The sequence below is a fragment of the Triticum urartu genome, chromosome 4A (assembly GCF_056163025.1).
Source record: "Triticum urartu cultivar PI428250 chromosome 4A, HENAU_Tu73, whole genome shotgun sequence".
Classification (NCBI taxonomy): Eukaryota; Viridiplantae; Streptophyta; class Magnoliopsida; order Poales; family Poaceae; genus Triticum; species Triticum urartu.
The window spans coordinates 8,077,679-8,097,097 of NC_141876.1; the positions used below are offsets into that span (position 1 = coordinate 8,077,679).

At 43.0% G+C, this 19,419-nt stretch overlaps 1 pseudogene; it reads right to left on the bottom strand.

Annotated features, from left to right (window-relative positions):
* Positions 1 to 516: 516 nt before the first annotated feature.
* LOC125531190 (3-ketoacyl-CoA synthase 5 pseudogene) lies at positions 517 to 1,995 on the bottom strand (annotated as a pseudogene).
* Between the last annotated feature and the right edge of the window lie 17,424 nt (positions 1,996 to 19,419).

Sequence of the window (19,419 nt, forward strand, 5' to 3'; positions counted from 1 at the left end):
AACATTTTATCAGTTAAATTTTTGATCAAAATTTAATCCAAATTACAAAGAGGACTAATAAACCATGACGAAGGTAGTACTAGTATATATGCATGAATAAAATATCGAGAGACAGATATCTAAGCCCTCGTGCTGAATTATAACACACGCTGCACTGGCCTGCGCAGTGCTTATTTTTCCACGTACTCCCTATTAATATACTACATCGGTTCTAAAATATGTGTCCTGGTTTCAGTTCAAATTTTGCTCCAAAATAAGTGTTGTGGTTTAGTTCAAATTTGAAATAAAATCACAACACTTTTTTTGAAACTAATAAGTGAGTATTTGAACTGAAACCATGACATTTACTCTCTCCGTTCCGAATTACTTGTCTTAAATTTATCTAGATACGAAGGTATCTAGCACTAAAATGAGTCTAGATACATCCGTATTTGGAACGAAGGAAGTATTTTGGAATGAAGGGAATATAATGCGCACTGCACAGCGCAGGGGCTACGTACGTGGCGAGCGCGGTAGCTAGCATTCGATGATCTCCGGCGCACGGGAATGCTCACCGGCCGGGTATAGATGTATGCAATCAGCCCATGCTTTGTCCGGCTCGTCCGCCGGCTTAATGCACTCCCACGCAGCGCTAACGCACTCAAACCCGGACCCAAACCCAATCATACAAACACGATCAGCCTTGGACATCCGGCCCTTGGCCTCGACGTACGCCAGCTCGTACCACACTGAGCTGCTTGATGTGTTCCCAAACCGGTAAAGGGTCATGCGCGCCGGCTCCACGTGTTCGTCCGATAGCCCGAGGATGCGCTGTACACCATCGATGGCCGTAGGGCCCCCGGTGTGGATGCAGAAGTGATCGAACGCCTTGCGGAAATCCGGGACGTACGGCCTGAAGACCCGCTTGGCGTCGATGGGCAGCTTGCTTCATACGAAAGACGCTGCTCCATGTAATGCAAAGAGCAGCTGCTCGGCGAGTGGCAGGACGAGGGGCCCGATGGCAGTGATGTTGGCCTTTAGAGCATCGGCGGCGACGGCCGGGAGGTCCTTGGACAGGTTCATACCTAAGTGTCCCTCGGCATCCTCCTCCTTGAAGATACACTTGTAGGCGGCATCACTTGCGGCACCCGTGATGGTTCGCACGAAGTGCGTGAGACGGAACCGTGCCTTTTCCTTGGACGTGGACAGGAGCGCGGCAGCGCCGCCCACGCGGAATAGCATGTTGGACAGCTGCATGGGCCGCTCCTTGCCCCCGTAGAAGTTGGAGGTGAGCGTTTCCGTGGAGACGACCACAGCGTACTGCGCACCATGGTGCCGCCGCGTCGCCTGCAGTAGCCTGGTCGCGAGGCCCACCGCCGTCACACCCGCGCTACACCCCATGCCTGATAGGTTTAGGCAGCGGATGTCATGGTGGAGCTTGTATCTGCTCACGATCATGTCGCTGATGGACGGCACTGGGGCGAATACGCTGCAGTTGACGACGAGTATGCTCACGGCGTTAGGGGCAACGCCAGTCTTCGCGAACAGGTCGTCAATGGCAGAGAAGACGCCCAGCTCTGCTTCAGCACGGGCTTCCATCAAGCTTCGGTACACGGGGATGTAGTGGATAGTGGGGGGCAGGTTCGACTCGTTGCCGATGCCACTGCGTTCCAGCACGCGCGTCATGAACTTGATGCCGCGACCGTCCAAGAACGGTGTCAGGTGCATATGCTCAATGAAGGTGGAAATCGGGACGCGGCAGTTGGTACTACCCTTAAAGCAAGCATAGTCGATGAGGTATGCGGTACAGGGACGCAACTTCAAGGTCAGGAATATGGCGGCCACGGTGGCGAGAAGAAGACCCATCAGGAGGAGGTGGTGGGTGTATGGGAAATCGTGAAACCAGCGCAGGAGCAGCATGGGAAGACTCAGCTCTGTCGCGTTGTGGACGATGGTGCATGCAAGCAACAAGATAACAATGCCTAGGAAATGCTTCGCATGCGGTGAAAAGCCCATGGTGTTTAACAGCAGCCAGTCCAAAGCTCCATGTTCTCTGACCAGCCGGAGGTGTTATTTATAGACGCGAGGCGGCGTGGAGAATTTTATTGGGAATTTATCGTAAAACTTCTGTAGGCTGCGTGAAGGAATTCATACTCCCTCCATTTAGTTATATACAAGGCACCATGAAAAATACATTTTACATCAATACATGATTATCAACACTAATTGAAACAAAAGTTAATGATATTTCCTCTGGCAATGGTACACTTACGTATACGTACTGGCCAACGTGGAAGAATAGGTTTCGTGTTTAGAGGAGTGAGGGGCCCACCTCCTTGAAAATCGAGGGAGTTTGGAACTTTCGTAACCATGCATATACTCTTTCGTAGGTTTAGCATATTCGTATTTTCTCATACTAGCAATATGTTTAATACTTACTGACTCAACATCCATTCATTTTTCTATTCCTTCCTTGCATGCATGTAAATAAAAAAATATGCTAGCTTGCAAGCTAGTCATTAAAATTTTTAGCTACACACATGTAATCTAAGTTTGTGGTCTTGTATATAAAAATAAAGTACTATAATTGAAATTCAAATTTGGATAGTAATTAATGAATACATACAGCCAACTTTCACCCACCCATTTTCTTAACGCGTGCCTTGCGTGTCCACGTACGAACGCTCTCTGTCCACAAGCTCACAAAATGTGTTCAAGTAATTAAAGGAGGTAGGCATTTGTTGTAGGGTAAGTGTAAAAACAAAAGGTAATATGATGCGGCGCATCCTTCGGTCTTCCTCATGGACTCTACACCAACTTATCAAGCACCACATGGACCTATGACAAGAGCTCACGCACGTGCCATCGAAATCGAGGTGAACTCACTCCTCTACGAGATAGATATGGATATGGATGAACTTGGATGCTACCTCACCAAAGTGTGCTATGTGTCATTAGGTACAAGGACGACCTCCGCGAAGCAACTAAGGAACATCCCAAAGACCTAGGAGAAGGACCCCAATTCCACAAAAAGATAAAGGCAGCCTACGCAAAGAAGACAACGGCTCCCAAGCAACCCCGTGCACACGGGCCTCCCTGACCCCGTGCACATGGGCCTCCCAGAGACCTACTGGAAGTGAAGATGCGCACCCAATAGACGTGTACCGTGCCCACGGGACCCTAATTTGCACGGGTCTCACTTACCCCGTGCGCACGAGCCTCCCAGGATTCTGCCGTGGTCTTCATGTTTTACGCCCCAACTCATCCCTCAACTCCATCTACCTATATATTTTGTGCCTAGGACATTGTTTAGGGTTAACAAAGTATTGTGAGACATTAGAAAGAGCTTTTCTCCTTGTACCACTCCTCTAGGAGATCAAGACCTCTTAGGAGAACATCCCTAGTGGATATCAGGACCCCTTCAAGGGAAGGATCTCTCTAGATCCTCAAGACCTCATCTCCTCTTCGATTTGGAAGAACTCTACCATTGTGTTTGTTTTCCTTTATTGATCTTGTATTCTTGTGGATCCCAACTATGATATTCTAGTGGATGCGTAATTGGGTTTTGTTTCAGTGAATGTCGGTATAAGAGCAGACCAATCATTGATGGTTACACTAGTGCAGAACCGGGCTTTAGCACCGGTTCGTAGAGGCCTATAGCTTCAGTTCGGTAACCGGCACTAAAGGGTGTGGACTAAAGGTCCCCCCCCCTAGTACCAGTTCTGCACGAACCACCACTAAAGGTCCACCACGTGGCACGAGCCAGGGCCGTGGGCGGGGAGACCTTTAGTACCGGTTGGTAACACAAACCGGTACTAAAGGTTGGGGGTTTGTTTTATTTTTTTATTTTCCTTTAATTTTGCATTTTCCATTTAATTTAGAGATTGTTTTTACATTATAATGAGTTATTAAATCACTAGGTGAAAGTACCGCGGATTAGTTTGAAGTGGATATGGATCGTCCTAAGTGATCAAGTAATATGGATATGGCATATTACTTGATGATCACTTAGCTAGCTAGGATCCATCCAGTTGAAACTAATCTGCGGTTTCTTTCATAAATGATATAATAACTCATCATCATCATATTAATATAAAAACTCTTGCATCATATCATCACCAACAACATTAGCTAGCTAATAATCATCATAGTCGTCATTACCACTATTTAATTATCATAGTCATTACCGCTATCTAATTTCCACCAACACCAGCTTAAAGAAGAAACATTCACTTGTACCAGAAGCAAAGATATCATCGAGTTCAACATGGTCATGAGATTATAAGCGTTCATAAGACCACAAAAGCAAATCACTTTGAGATTAAGTTCAGGACGAAGAACACCGACATGAGAGGACAAGTACTAAGAGCATGAACTATAGCTAATCACTCCTGCTGCTCTCTCTCAGGTTAAATAGCATAGAACATGTGTAGAAATCATGATTCATCATATTGCAGCATGCAGATGAACCTGTCTCCTAATCATGGGTTGCCGTTCATCTGATTCTTGCTGCCCCCTAGTACTTCTCTGCGATCCTTGACAATTTTTCTCTAGCCTTTCACTATTAAGGATTCCTTGGTTCTAGAAATCCTGAATGCACCCATGTGCGCTGTAGGGTGTCATGCGACCTTTAGTCTCGATCCACTGAGACACAACTATCATCGGGAGTCCTTGTTGAAGAACATCGTATAGTAACATAATTAGCAATGAAGTTTAGCTTAAAAAATAATGTATGCAAAAAATGTACTAAGGACAAAGAGTAAAAATCTTACCATCTTGCCTAAATATATATGACCGTAGTTCAATACGAACACTATTGGTCGCACGTTTTGAGTACTAAGATTTTCAAATTCAAGAAAATATTTTCTTTTGGCAGCATAAAGATCCTCAAGCCATGAAACATAATGACCTATCTCCTCACAGTTTAGTTCAGCCCCGGGACAGTGGATGGTCCTGTCTACCAAGCGCCGAACATGTTTGCTTGAATGGAAATAAGTTGTCAATAGAAATTAGTTGTCAACTATTTTTGAATAAACAATATCAAAGACATAAATATGGTCAGGGAACTCACATAATGGTAGAACTTGAGGCATCTGCACATCGACCCAAATGTGTCTATTACCTTCAATATCATCTTTTGGACGAATATCAAAGGTGATAACCATATCAGGCTCAAATGCATAATCCTTGCATAGTGCTTGCCAAGTTTTGCATTCAAAATGGGTGTAGGTGTCTGCATTGTATAATTTGGCGTCGAAGGTATAACCATGTGCAGTCTTCAAGTAAACTCTCTTTACCTTCATAGTTTTGTTAGTACTGAAACCTATCTTATCTAGGACAAAAATTCTTGTGTGGCAAGGGATACGCTAGTAGAATAGTGAAAATTTAAAATTATAAGTTGAAGCAAATGAAGCATAAGTTATGCTTAATTACGAAAAAAGACTTGTTGTTCTGACTTACTGTATCCACTTCGAAGGTCTCATCCAGCTTGATGCTGAAGCGCCTAACATCAACTAGGAAATTTCTGTCACACAGGTCGCGCTCTTCTTCGCAGTATTCGCACATGACGAAATCGTTTTCGTCGTCAGACGACATTTCCTATGTTCATAGTTGAAACATTAATTAATAAACAGTTACTAGTTCTATTAATTCAACTAATATTGGACTAGCTAGTTCTATTAATTCAACTAAGCACTTACTAAAAATAAACTAGTTCTATTAATTTCCTTACTAAAAATAAAGTAGCTTGTTCTATATATAGTAAATTTTTAATTAGATGATCAAATCTCATAAACCTAAATTTAACATATCTAATTCATCTAACATTTGACATTAATATATCTAATTCATCTATAACTAAAACTATAAAAAAAACTAACTCATCTAACATATATTTCTATCTAATTCATTTAACATTTGACATTAATATCTAACATTTATATATATAATCATCTAACATTTGAAATTAATCTAACATTTATATAAACTAAAAGTATAGAAACTAAAAAACTAAAAACAGAAAAATAATTAAGAAAAATGCGTCTCTGTTTGTGTGTGTGTACTGTGTGTGTGTGAGGCCGGCAGCCGGCACGCTGCAGGGGGCCGGGGCGCGGTCGATCTCTTACAGCGGGGCGAGGGCCGGCGATGCAATGCGACAGGGGGCGGTGACGGGGCGCGCACGACGGCGGCGGCGACGACGGGGACGAGCTGGGCGCGGCGACGGGGCGGCGACGATGGGGGCGGTGACGGGGCGCGCGCGAAGGGGGCAGCAACGAAGCAGATGAACAGAAACTAACTGAAATTTTCGTAAGTGTTGTATATAAAGGAGAGGCCTTTAGTACCGGTTGGAGTCACCAACCGGTACTAAAGGTCAAATTTGGCCAGACCAAGCGGCGGGAAGCGACCCCCTTTAGCATCGGTTCGTGGCCTCAACCGGTACGAAAGACCCCCCCCTTTAGTACCGGTTGGAGCCACGACCCGGTACTAAAGGGGGTGCGCTCCCATCCTGCGGTGCACAAAATTTAGTCCCACCTCGCCGAGCGAAGGGCAGCCGTACTGGTTTATAAACCCAGTCGTGGCTGCTCCTTCGAGCTCCTCTCTAAAGCAGCCTTCTGGGCCTAACTTTGCCGCGCTGCCCTGTGAGCCTGCTGGGCCTCATGGGCTGGCATATCCATGCCCAAGGCCAAGCAGGCCCACTGGGCAGCGCGCAACTATTTTTTTTATATTTTTTTCTTTTCTGCTTTATTTGTTTTCTTTTATTTATTTTTGAGTAGTTTTTTGCTGTATTTAGAGTTTCTTTGTGAATATGTTTGCTTTAGGTACAAAAAATTACACACTTTCTGTTAGTGCTAGTAGTTTTCAAAGATGAATAGTTTAAATTTGAATTATTTGAAATTGGTGTGAATCACTACTTTGTGAATAACTTAACTTTAAAAATAGATTTTTCAGTGATTCTTTTTTCTCATAACTTTATAAATAGATTCTTCAGTGAATCACTAGTTTAAAAGAATGAAGTGCCTTGGTAAGAGATCAGTTTTCCTTCAAAACTCTGATACTTTGAAAGAGAGTGTATAATTTGTACACGAAGTGCATCCAGTTTTTGCCGTAACCTTCTCTACTTTTTTGCACATGCTATGTGGGTGAAATGATGATACCATGCCAAGTTTCAACCTTTTCAGAGTTCATTTCTAGTGCTTTTCAATTTCAGGGTCATTTAGCTCAAAACAAATCAGTAAATGCATGAAAAATAGCAAATGAATGCACAAAGGGTTGAAAGTTGACGACGTGGTTTTGAATGGTGCATAATAAACGTATAAAAAGTCTGGAGTGGTAATAAGTTTAAAAGAATGAAGTGCCTTTGTAACAGATGAGTTTTCGTCCGAACCCTGATACTTCGAAAGAGAGTGTCCAGTTTGTACACAAAGTGCATCCAGTTTTTGCCGTAACCATCTCTACTTTTTTGCACATTCTATGTGGGTGAAATTATGATACCATGCCAAGTTTCAACCTTTTCGGAGTTCATTTGTAGTGCTTTTCAATTTCAGGGTCATTTTGAAGGAAAATGCCCTAGAGGCAATAATAAAGTTATTATTTATTTCCTTATAACATGATAAATATTTATTATTCATGCTAGAATTGTATTAACCGGAAACATGATACATGTGTGAATACATAGACAAACAGAGTGTCACTATTTATGCCTCTACTTGACTAGCTCGTTAATCAAAGATGGTTATGTTTCCTAGCCATAGACATGAGTTGTCATTTTATTGAAGGGATCACATCATTAGGAGAATGATGTAATTGACTTGACCCATTCTGTTAGCTTAGCACTTGATCATTTAGCATGTTGCTATTGCTTTCTTCATGACTTATACATGTTCCTATGACTATGAGATTATGCAACTCCTGTTTACCGGAGGAACACTGTGTGTGCTACCAAACGTCACAACGTAACTGGGTGATTATAAAGGTGCTCTACAAGTGTCTCCGAAGGTACTTGTTGGGTTGGCGTATTTCAAGATTAGGATTTGTCACTCCGATTGTCGGAGAGGTATCTCTGGGCCCACTCGATAATGCACATCACTATAAGCCTTGCAAGCATTGTAACTAATGAGTTCGTTGCGGGATGATGTATTACGGAACGAGTAAAGAGACTTGCCGGTAACGAGATTGAACTAGGCATTGAGATACCCACGATCGAATCTCGGGCAAGTAACATACCAATGACAAAGGGAACAACGTATGTTGTTATGCGGTTTGACCGATAAAGATCTTCGTAGAATATGTAGGAGCCAATATGAGCATCCAGGTTTCGCTATTGGTTATTGACCGGAGACATGTCTCGGTCATGTCTACATAGTTCTCGAACCCATAGGGTCCGCACGCTTAAAGTTTCGGTGACGATTGTATTATGAGTTTTTGTGTTTTGATGTACCGAAGGTAGTTCGGAGTCCCAGATGTGATCACGGACATGACGAGGAGTCTCGAAATGGTTGAGACATAAAGATCGATATATTGGATGACTATGTTCGGACACCGGAATGGTTTCGGGGAGTTTCAGACATATACCGGAGTACCGGGGGGTTACCGGAACCCCCCGGGGAGTTTAATGGGCCAAGATGGGCCTTAGTGGAGAAAAGGAGGGGCGGCTAGGGCAGGCCGCACGCCCCCTCCCCCTCTAATCCGAATTGGACAAGGAGGGGGGTGGCGCCCCCCTTTCCTTCCTCTCTCTCCTTCCCTTCCTTTCCCCCTCCTACTCCAACTAGGAAAAGAGGGAGTCCTTCTCCCGATGGGAGTAGGACTCCTCCTTGGCGCGCCCTCCCCTGGCCGGCCGCCTCCGCCCCTAGTCCTTTATATACGGGGGCAGGGGGCACCTCTAGACACAACAATTGATCTCTTGATCTCTTAGTCGTGTGCGGTGCCCCCCTCCACCATATTCCACCTCGATCATATCGTAGCGGTGCTTAGGCGAAGCCCTGCGTCGGTAGAAACATCATCACCGTCACCACACCGTCGTGCTGACGGAAATCTCCCGTGAAGCTCTACTGGTTCAGAGTTCGCGGGATGTCATCGAGGTGAACGTGTGCTGAACTCGGAGGTGCCGTACATTCGGTACTTGGATCGGTCGGATCGTGAAGACGTATGACTACAACAACTGCGTTGTGCTACTGCTTCTGCTTTCGATCTACGAGGGTACGTACGTAGACAACACTCTCCCCTCTCGTTGCTATGCATCACCATGATCTTGTTTGTGCGTAAGAATTTTTTTTTGAAATTACTACGTTCCCCAACAGTGGCATCGGATCCTGGTTTTATGCGTGGATGTTATATGCACGAGTAGAACACAATTGAGTTGTGGGCGATACAAGTCATACTGCTTACCAGCATGCCATACTTTGGTTCGGCGGTATTGTTGGATAAAGCAGCCCGGACTGACATTACGCGTACGCTTACGCGAGACTGGTTCTACCGACGTGCTTTGCACACAGGTGGCTGGCGGGTGTCAGTTTCTCCAACTTTAGTTGAACCGAGTGTGGCTACTCCCGGTCCTTGAGAAGGTTAAAACATCACTAACTTGATGAACTATCATTGTGGTTTTGATGCGTAGGTAAGAACGGTTCTTGCTCAGCCCGTAGCAGCCACGTAAAACTTGCAACAACAAAGTAGAGGACGTCTAACTTGTTTTTGCAGGGCATGTTGTGATGTGATATGGTCAAGGCATGATGCTAAATTTTATTGTATGAGATGATCATGTTTTGTAACCGAGTTATCGGCAACTGGCAGGAGCCATATGGTTGTCGCTTTATTGTATGCAATACAATCGCCCTGGAATTGCTTTGCTTTATCACTAAGCGGTAGCGATAGTCATAGAAGCAATAGTTGGGGAGACGACAATGATGCTATGATGGAGATCAAGGTGTCACGCCGGTGACGATGGTGATCATGACAGTGCTTCGGAGGTGGAGATCACAAGCACAAGATGATGATGATGGCCATATCATATCACTTATATTGATTGCATGTGATGTTTATATTTTATGCTTCTTATTTTTCTTAGATCGACGGTAGCATTATAAGATGACCTCTCACTGAATTTCAAGGTATAAGTGTTCTCCCTGAGTATGCACCGTTGTGAAAGTTCTTTGTGCTAAGACACCACGTGACGATCGGGTGTGATAAGCTCTACGTTCAAATACAGCGGGTGCAAAACAGTTGCACACGCGGAATACTTAGGTTAAACTTGACGAGCCTAGCATATGCAGATATGGCATCGGAACACTGAGTCCGAAAGGTCGAGCGTGAATCATATAATAGCTATGATCAACATAGTGATGTTCACCATTGAAACTACTCCATCTCACGTGATGATCGGACATGGTTTAGTTGATATGGATCACGTGATCACTTAGAAGATTGGAGGGATGTCTATCTAAGTGCGAGTTCTTTAAATAATTTGATTAACTGAACTTTAATTTATCATGAACTTAGTACCTGATAGTATTTTGCATGTCTATGTTGTTGTAGATAGATGGCCCATGCTGTTGTTCCGTTGAATTTTAATGCGTTCCTTGAGAAAGCAAAGATTGAAAGATGATGGTAGGAATTACACGGACTGGTCCGTAACTTGAGGATTATCCTCATTGCTGCACAGAAGAATTACGTCCTGGAAGCACCGCTAGGTGCCAAACCTGCTGCAGGAGCAACACCAGATGTTATGAACGTCTGGCAGAGCAAAGTTGTTGACTACTCGATAGTTCAGTGTGCCATGCTTTATCGCTTAGAACCGGGACTTCAATGACGTTTTGAACGTCATGGAGCATATGAGATGTTCCAGGAGTTGAAGCTAATATTTCAAGCAAATGCCCAGATAGAGAGATATGAAGTCTCCAATAAGTTTTACAGCTGCAAAATGGATGAGAATAGTTCTGTAAGTGAACATATACTCAGAAGGTCTGGGTATAACAATCACTTGATTCAACTAGGAGTTAATCTTCCGGATGATAGTGTCATTGACAGAATTCTTCAATCACTGCCACCAAGCTATAAGAGCTTCGTGATGAACTATAATATGCAAGGTATGGATAAGACAATTCCCGAGCTCTTCGCAATGCTAAAGGCTGTAGAGGTAGAAATCAAGAAGGAGCATCAAGTGTTGATGGTCAACAAGACAACTAGTTTCAAGAAAAAGGGTAAAGGGAAGAAGAAGGGGAACTTCAAGAAGAACAACAAACAAGTTGCTGCTCAAGATAAGAAACCCAAGTCTGGACCTAAGTCTGAGACTGAGTGCTTCTACTGCAAACAGACTGGTCACTGGAAGCGGAACTTCCCCAAGTATTTGGCGGATAAGAAGGATGGCAAGGTGAACAAAGGTATATGTGATATACATGTGTACCTTACTAATGCTCGCAGTAGCACCTAGGTATTTGATACTGGTTCTGTTGCTAATATTTGCAACTCGAAATAGGGGCTACGGATTAAGCGAAGATTGTCTAAGGATGAGGTGATGATGCGCGTGGGAAATGGTTCCAAAGTCGATGTGATCGCGGTCGGCACGCTACCTCTACATCTACCTTCATGATTAGTTTTAGACCTAAATAATTGTTATTTGCTACCAGCATTGAGCATGAACATTATATCTGGATCTTGTTTGATGCGAGATGGTTATTCATTTAAATCAGAGAATAATGGTTGTTCTATTTATATGAGTAATATATCTTATGGTCATGCACCCATGAAGAGTGGTCTATTTATATTAAATCCGATAGTATGATACACATATTCATAATACTGAAGCCAAAAGATGCAGAGTTGATAATGATAGTGCAACCTATTTGTGGCACTACCGTTTAGGTCGTATTGGTATAAAGCGCATGAAGAAACTCCATATTGATGGACTTTTGGAATCACTTGATTATGAATCACTTGGTACTTGCGAACCATGCCTCATGGGCAAGATGACTAAAACGCCATTCTCCGGAACAATGGAGCGAGCAACAAATTTGTTGGAGATTATCCATACTGATGTATGTGGTCTGATGTATATTGAAGCTCGCGGCGGGCATCATTATTTTCTCACCTTCACAGATGATTTAAGAAGATATGGGTATATCTACTTAATGAAACATAAGTCTGAAACATTTGAAAAGTTCAAAGAATTTCAGAGTGAAGTGGAAAATCATCGTATCAAGAAAATAAAGTTTTTACGATCTGATCGTGGAGGAGAATATTTGAGTTATGAGTTTGGTCTACATTTGAAACAATGCAGAATGGTTTCGCAACTCACGCCACCCGGAACATCACAGCGTAATGGTGTGTCCGAACGTCGTAATCGTACTTTACTAGATATGGTGCGATCTATGATGTCTCTTACTGATTTACCACTATCATTTTGGGGTTATGCTTTAGAGACGACTGCATTCACGTTAAATAGGGCACCATCGAAATCTGTTGAGATGACGCCTTATGAATTGTGGTTTGGCAAGAAACCAAAGTTGTCACTTCTTAAAGTTTGGGGCTGCGATGCTTATGTGAAAAAGCTTCAACCTGATAAGCTCGAAGCCAAATCAGAGAAATGTTTCTTCATAGGATACCCAAAGGAAACTATTGGGTACACCTTCTATCACAGATCTGAAGGCAAGACTTTTGTTGCTAAATTTTGATCCTTTCTAGAGAAGGAGTTTCTCATGAAAGAAATGAGTGGAAGGAAAGTAGAACTTGATGAGGTAGCTGTACCTACTCCCTCATTGGAAAGTAGTTCATCACAGAAACCGGTCCCTGTGATATCTACACCGATTAGTGAGGAAGCTAATGATGATGATCATGAGACTTCAGATCAAGTTACTACCGAACCTTGTAGGTCAACCAGAGTGAGATCCGCACTAGAGTGGTATGGTAATCCTGTTCTGGAGGTCATGTTACTAGACCATGACGAACCTACGAACTGTGAGGAAGCGATGATGAGCCCAGATTCCGCTAAATGGCTTGAGGCCATGAAATCTGAGATGGGATCCATGTATGAGAACAAATAGTGGACTTTGGTTGACTTGCCCGATGATCGGCAAGCCATCGAGGATAAATGGATCTTCAAGAAGAAGACATACGCTGACGGTAATGTTACTGTCTACAAAGCTCGACTTGTTGCAAAAGGTTTTTGATAAGTTCAAGTAGTTGACTACAATGAGACCTTCTCACTCGTAGCGATGCTTAAATCCGTCTGAATCATGTTAGCAATTGCTGCATTTTATGATTATGAAATTTGGCAAATGGATGTAAAGACTGCATTCCTGAATGGATTTCTGGAAGAAGAGTTGTATATGATGCAACCTGAAGGTTTTATCGATCCAAAGGGTGCTAACAAACTGTGCAAGCTCCAGCGATCCATTTATGGACTGGTGCAAGCCTCTCGGAGTTGGAATAAACGCTTTGATAGTGTGATCAAAGCATATGGTTTTATACAGACTTTTGGAGAAGCATGTATTTACAAGAAAGTGAGTGGGAGCTTTGTAGTATTTCTAATCTTATATGTGGATGACATATTGTTGATTGGAAATAATATAGAATTTCTGGATAGTATAGAAGGATACTTGAATAAGAGTTTTTCAATGAAGGACCTCAGTGAAGCTGCTTACATATTGGGCATCAAGATCTATAGAGATAGGTCAAGACACTTAATTGGACTTTCACAAAGCACATACCTTGACAAAGTTTTGAAGAAGTTCAAAATGGATCAAGCAAAGAAAGGGTTCTTGCCTGTGTTACAAGGTGTGAAATTGAGTAAGACTCAATGCCCGACCATTGGAGAAGATAGAGAGAAAATGAAAGATGTTCCCTATGCTTCAGCTATAGGCTCTATCATGTATGCAATGCTGTGTACCTGATGTGTGCCTTGCTATTAGTTTAGCAGGGAGGTACCAAAGTAATCCAGGAGTGGATCACTAGACAGCGGTCAAGAACATCCTGAAATACCTGAAAAGGACTAAGGATTTGTTTCTCATTTATGGAGGTGACAAAGAGCTCATAGTAAATGGTTACGCTGATGCAAGCTTTGACACTAATCCGGACGATTCTAAATCGCAAACCGGATACGTGTTTATATTAAACGGTGGAGCTGTCAGTTGGAGCAGTTCTAAACAAAGCATCGTGGCGGGATCAACGTGTGAAGTGGAGTACATTGCTGCTTCAGAAGAAGCAAATGAAGGAGTCTGGATGAAGGAGTTCATATCCGATCTAGGTGTCATACCTAGTGCATCGGGTCCAATGAAAATCTTTTGTGACAATACTGGTGCAATTACCTTGGCAAAGGAATCCATATTTCACAAGAGAACTAAGCACATCAAGAGACGTTTCAAATCCATCCGGGATGAAGTCCAGGTGGGATACATAGAGATTTGCAAGATACATACGGATCTGAATGTTGCAGACCCATTGACTAAGCCTCTCTCACGAGCAAAACATGATCAACACCAAGACTCCATGGGTGTTAGAATCATTACTGTGTAATCTAGATTATTGACTCTAGTGCAAGTGGGAGACTAAAGGAAATATGCCCTAGAGGCAATAATAAAGTTATTATTTATTTCCTTATATCATGATAAATGTTTATTATTCATGCTAGAATTGTATTAACTAGAAACATGATACATGTGTGAATACATAGACAAACAAAGTGTCACTAGTATGCCTCTACTTGACTAGCTCGTTAATCAAAGATGTTTATGTTTCCTAGCCATAGACATGGGTGGTCATTTGATTAACGGGATCACATCATTAGGAGAATGATGTAATTGACTTGACTCATTCCGTTAGCTTAGCACTTGATCGTTTATTATGTTGCTATTGCTTTCCTCATGACTTATACATGTTCCTGTGACTATGAGATTATGCAACTTCCGTTTACCGGAGGAACACTTTGTGTGCTACCAAATGTCACAACGTAACTGGGTGATTATAAAGGTGCTCTACAAGTGTCTCCAAAGGTACTTGTTGGGTTAGCGTATTTCAAGATTAGGATTTTTCACTCCGATTGTCGGAGAGGTATCTCTGGGCCCACTCAGTAATGCACATCACTATAAGCCTTGCAAGTATTGTAACTAATGAGTTAGTTGCAGGATGATGTATTACGGAACGAGTAAAGAGACTTGCCGGTAACGAGATTGAACTAGGTATTGAGATACCCACGATCGAATCTCGGGAAAGTAACATACCGATGACAAAGGGAACAATGTATGTTGTTATGCGGTTTGACCGATAAAGATCTTCGTAGAATATGTAGGAGCCAATATGAGCATCCAGGTTCCGCTATTGGTTATTGACCAGAGACATGTCTCGGTCATGTCTACGTAGTTCTCTAACCTGTAGGGTCCGCACGCTTAAAGTTTCGATGACGATTGTATTATGAGTTTTTGTGTTTTGATGTACCGAAGGTAGTTCGGAGTCCCGGATGTGATCACGTACACGACGAGGAGTCTCGAAATGGTTGATACATAAAGATAGATATATTGGACAACTATGTTCGGACACAAGAATGGTTTCGGGGAGTTTCGGACATATACCGGAGTACCGGGGTGTTACCGGAACCCCCGAGTGAGTTTAATGGGCCAAGTGGGCCTTACTAGAGAAAAGGAGGGGCGGCTAGGTCAGGTCGCGCGCCCCCCCTCCCTCTAGTCCGAATTGGACAAGGAGGGGGCCGGCTCCCCCCTTTGCTTCCTCTCTCTCCTTCCCTTCCTTTCCCCCTCCTACTCCAACTAGGAAAAGAGGGAGTCCTACTCTCGGTGGGAGTAGGACTCCTCCCTGGCACGCCCTCCCCTGGTCGGCGGCCTCCTCCCCCCTTGTCCTTTATATACGGGGGTAGGGGCACCTCTAGACACAACAATTGATCTCTTGATCTCTTAGCCGTGTGCGGTGCCCCCCTCCACCATATTCCATCTTGATCATATCGTAGCGGTGCTTAGGCGAAGCCCTGCATCGGTAGCAACATCATCACTGTCACCACGCCGTCGTGCTGACGGAAATCTCCTGTGAAGCTCTGCTGGATATGGAGTTCGCGGGACGTCATCAAGCTGAACGTGTGCTGAACTCGGAGGTGCCGTACGTTCGGTACTTGGATCGGTCGGATCGTGAAGACGTACGATTACATCAACCGTGTTGTGCTAACGCTTCCGCTTTCAGTCTACGAGGGTACGTAGACAACACTCTCCCCTCTCGTTGCTATGCATCACCATAATCCTGTTTGTGCGTAGGAATTTTTTTGAAATTACTACGTTCCCCAACACATTTAGCTCAAAACAAATCCATAAATACATGAAAAATAGCAAATGAAGGCACAAAGGGCTGAAAGTTGACGACGTGGCTTTGAATGGTGCATAATGAACGCATAAAAAGTCTGGAGTTGTAATAAGTTTAAAAAATGAAGTGCCTTTGTAACATATGAGTTTTCGTCCGAAACCCTGATGCTGATATTTCTCCGTCGTATCTATAATTTTTGATTGTTCCATGTCAATATTCTACAACTTTCATATACTTTTGGCAACATTTTATACAATTTTTGGGGATTAACATATTGATCCAGTGCTCAGTGCCAGTTCATGTTTGTTGCATGTTTCTTGTTTCGCAGAAAATCCATATCAAACGAGTCCAAACGGGATAAAAACTGAAGGAGATTTTGTTTGGAATATATGTGGTTTTTGGAAAGAAGAATCAACGCGAGATGATGCCTGAGGGGGCCACGAGGCAGGGGGAGCGCCCTAGGGGGTCTGGCGCGCCCTGGGCCCTCGTGGCCACCCCTTAAGGCGTTTGGTGCCCTTCTTTCGCCGCAAGAAAGCCAATTTCCGGATAGAAACAGTGTTAAAATCTCGGCCCAATCGGAGTGATGGATCTCTAGGAATTTAAGAAACGGTGAAAGGGCAGAATTTGAGAACGCAGAAACAGAGAGAGACAGATCCAATCTCGGAGGGGCTCTCGCCCCTCCGCCGCCATGGAGGCCATGGACCAGAGGGGAAACCCTTCTCCCATCTAGGGAGAAGGTCAAGGAAGAATAATAAGAAGGGGGTTCTCTCCCCCTCTCTCCTGGTGGCACCGGAACGCCGTCGGGGCCATCATCGTCATCGCAATCTACACGAACACCACCGTCACCTTCACCAACATCTTCATCACCTTTCCCCATCTATCTACCATGGTCCACTCTCCCGCAACCCGCTGTACCCTCTACTTGAACGTGGTGCTTTATGCTTCATATTATTATCCAATGATGTGTTGACATCCTATGATGTCTGAGTGGATTTTTGTTGTCCTATCGGTAATTGGTGAATTGCTATGATTGGTTTAATTTGCTTGTGATTATGTTGCTGTCCTTTGGTGCTCATCATATGAGTGCGCGCGTGGATCACACCATAGGGTTAGTTGTATGTTGATAGGACTATGTATTGGAGGGCAAGAGTGACAGAAGCTTCAACCTAGCATAGAAATTGATGCATACGGGATTGAAGGGGGACCAATATATCTTAATGCTATGGTTGGGTTTTACCTTAATGAACGTTAGTAGTTGTGGATGCTTGCTAATAGTTTCAACCATAAGTGCATAGAATTCCAAGTCAGGGATGACATGCTAGCAGTGGCCTCTCCCACATAAAACTTGCTATCGGTCTAGTAACGTAGTCAATTGCTTAGGGACAATTTCGCAACTCCTACCACCACTTTTCCACACTCGCTATACTAACTTTATTGCTTCATTACCTAAGGCAGCCCCTAGTTTTTATTTACGTGCTCTTTATATTCTTGCAAACCTATCCCGTTACACCTACAAAGTACTTCTAGTTTCATACTTGTTCTAGGTAAAGCAAACGTTAAGCGTGCGTAGAGTTGTATCGGTGGTCGATAGAACTTGAGGGAATATTTGTTCTACCTTTAGCTCTTCGTTGGGTTTGACACTCTTACTTATCGAAAGAGGCTACAATTGATCCCCTATACTTGTTGGTTATCAAGACATTTTTCTGGCGCTGTTGCCGGGGAGTTATAGCGTGGGGTGAATATTCTCGTGTTTGCTTGTTTGCTTTATCACTAAGTAGTTTTTATTTTGTGCTCTTGTTTTCTATCTTTAGTTATGGGTAGGAAACGCAAAATACCAAAAAAATTAGTTGTACCTACTACACCAATGGTTGAAGAACCACTCAAAATCTATCACACTCCTGAAGCTTTTTACTTGGATCATCTTCGATCCCTATGTGCTCATGCTGAAACCCCAACTAGCTTAGTTGAGGGCAAATCTTTAGATGAGCATGCTTGTTATGTGCGACACCGCTTATCTGAAAAAGGGAAACTTTTACTGGATCAAATTCATCGTTTCCAGTGCTATGCTTGAAATTTATGTGAAATATATGATTGTACATATTGTTCTAAAGACCCTAAGAAACACCTTCCTTACCAATGTGGGTTTAGTGATAATGGAATCGTATCTTCGTATACTAAGGGTGTTTATAATTACTATGATGTTCAACAAATTGAAGAATTTGTTGCTTTTAGGGGTACTTGTGAAATTGCTTCTTTTATTGAAGAGTGTGATACTACTCTCTACAAATCTGAAAATTTGGCCATACTTAAATATTGCTATGATATTTATGCTTATAATCCTTATATTAAACCATATATTGAGGACTCCTCCGTTGTCCAAGAAGAGACTAATATGTTGTAGGATTCTATGGAAGAATAATTTAATGACATTATGAGCTCATTGGATGGAAAATATGAGGAGGAGAGCGAAGAACAAAAGGAGGAAGAGCGGATTGATCAACCATTCCCACCTTCTAATGAGAGTAACTCTTCAACTCATACATTGTTTAATTTCCCGTCGTGCTTACCAAAGGATGATTGCTATGATGATTGTTATGATACCGTTGATTCTTTTAAAATATCCCTTTTTGATGATGCCTGCTATGCTTGTGGCCAAGATGCCAATATGAATTATGCTTATGGAGATGAACTTGCTATAGTTCCTTATGTTAAACATGAAATTGTTTCCATTGCACCCACGCATGATAGTCCTATTATCTTTTTGAATTCTCCCGACTACACTATATCGGAGAAGTTTGCCCTTATTAAGGATTATATTGATGGGTTGTGTTTCACTACTAATACACATGATGATTTTGATAGATATAATATGCATGTGCTTGCTGCTCCTACTTGCAATTATTATGGGAGAGGAACTACATCTCCGCCTCTCCATGTTTCCGACATGATAAAATTGCAAGAAACTGTTTATACTATGCATTGGCATTTACTATGTGTGCATGAATTGTTCTTTTATGACATGCCGATGCATAGGAAGAGAGTTAGACTTCGTCATTACATGATATATGTTGCTTTGTGCTCACTACTGAATCACAAATCATTGTTAATTAAAATTGGCTTTGATATACCTTGGGATCCGGGTGGATCCATTAC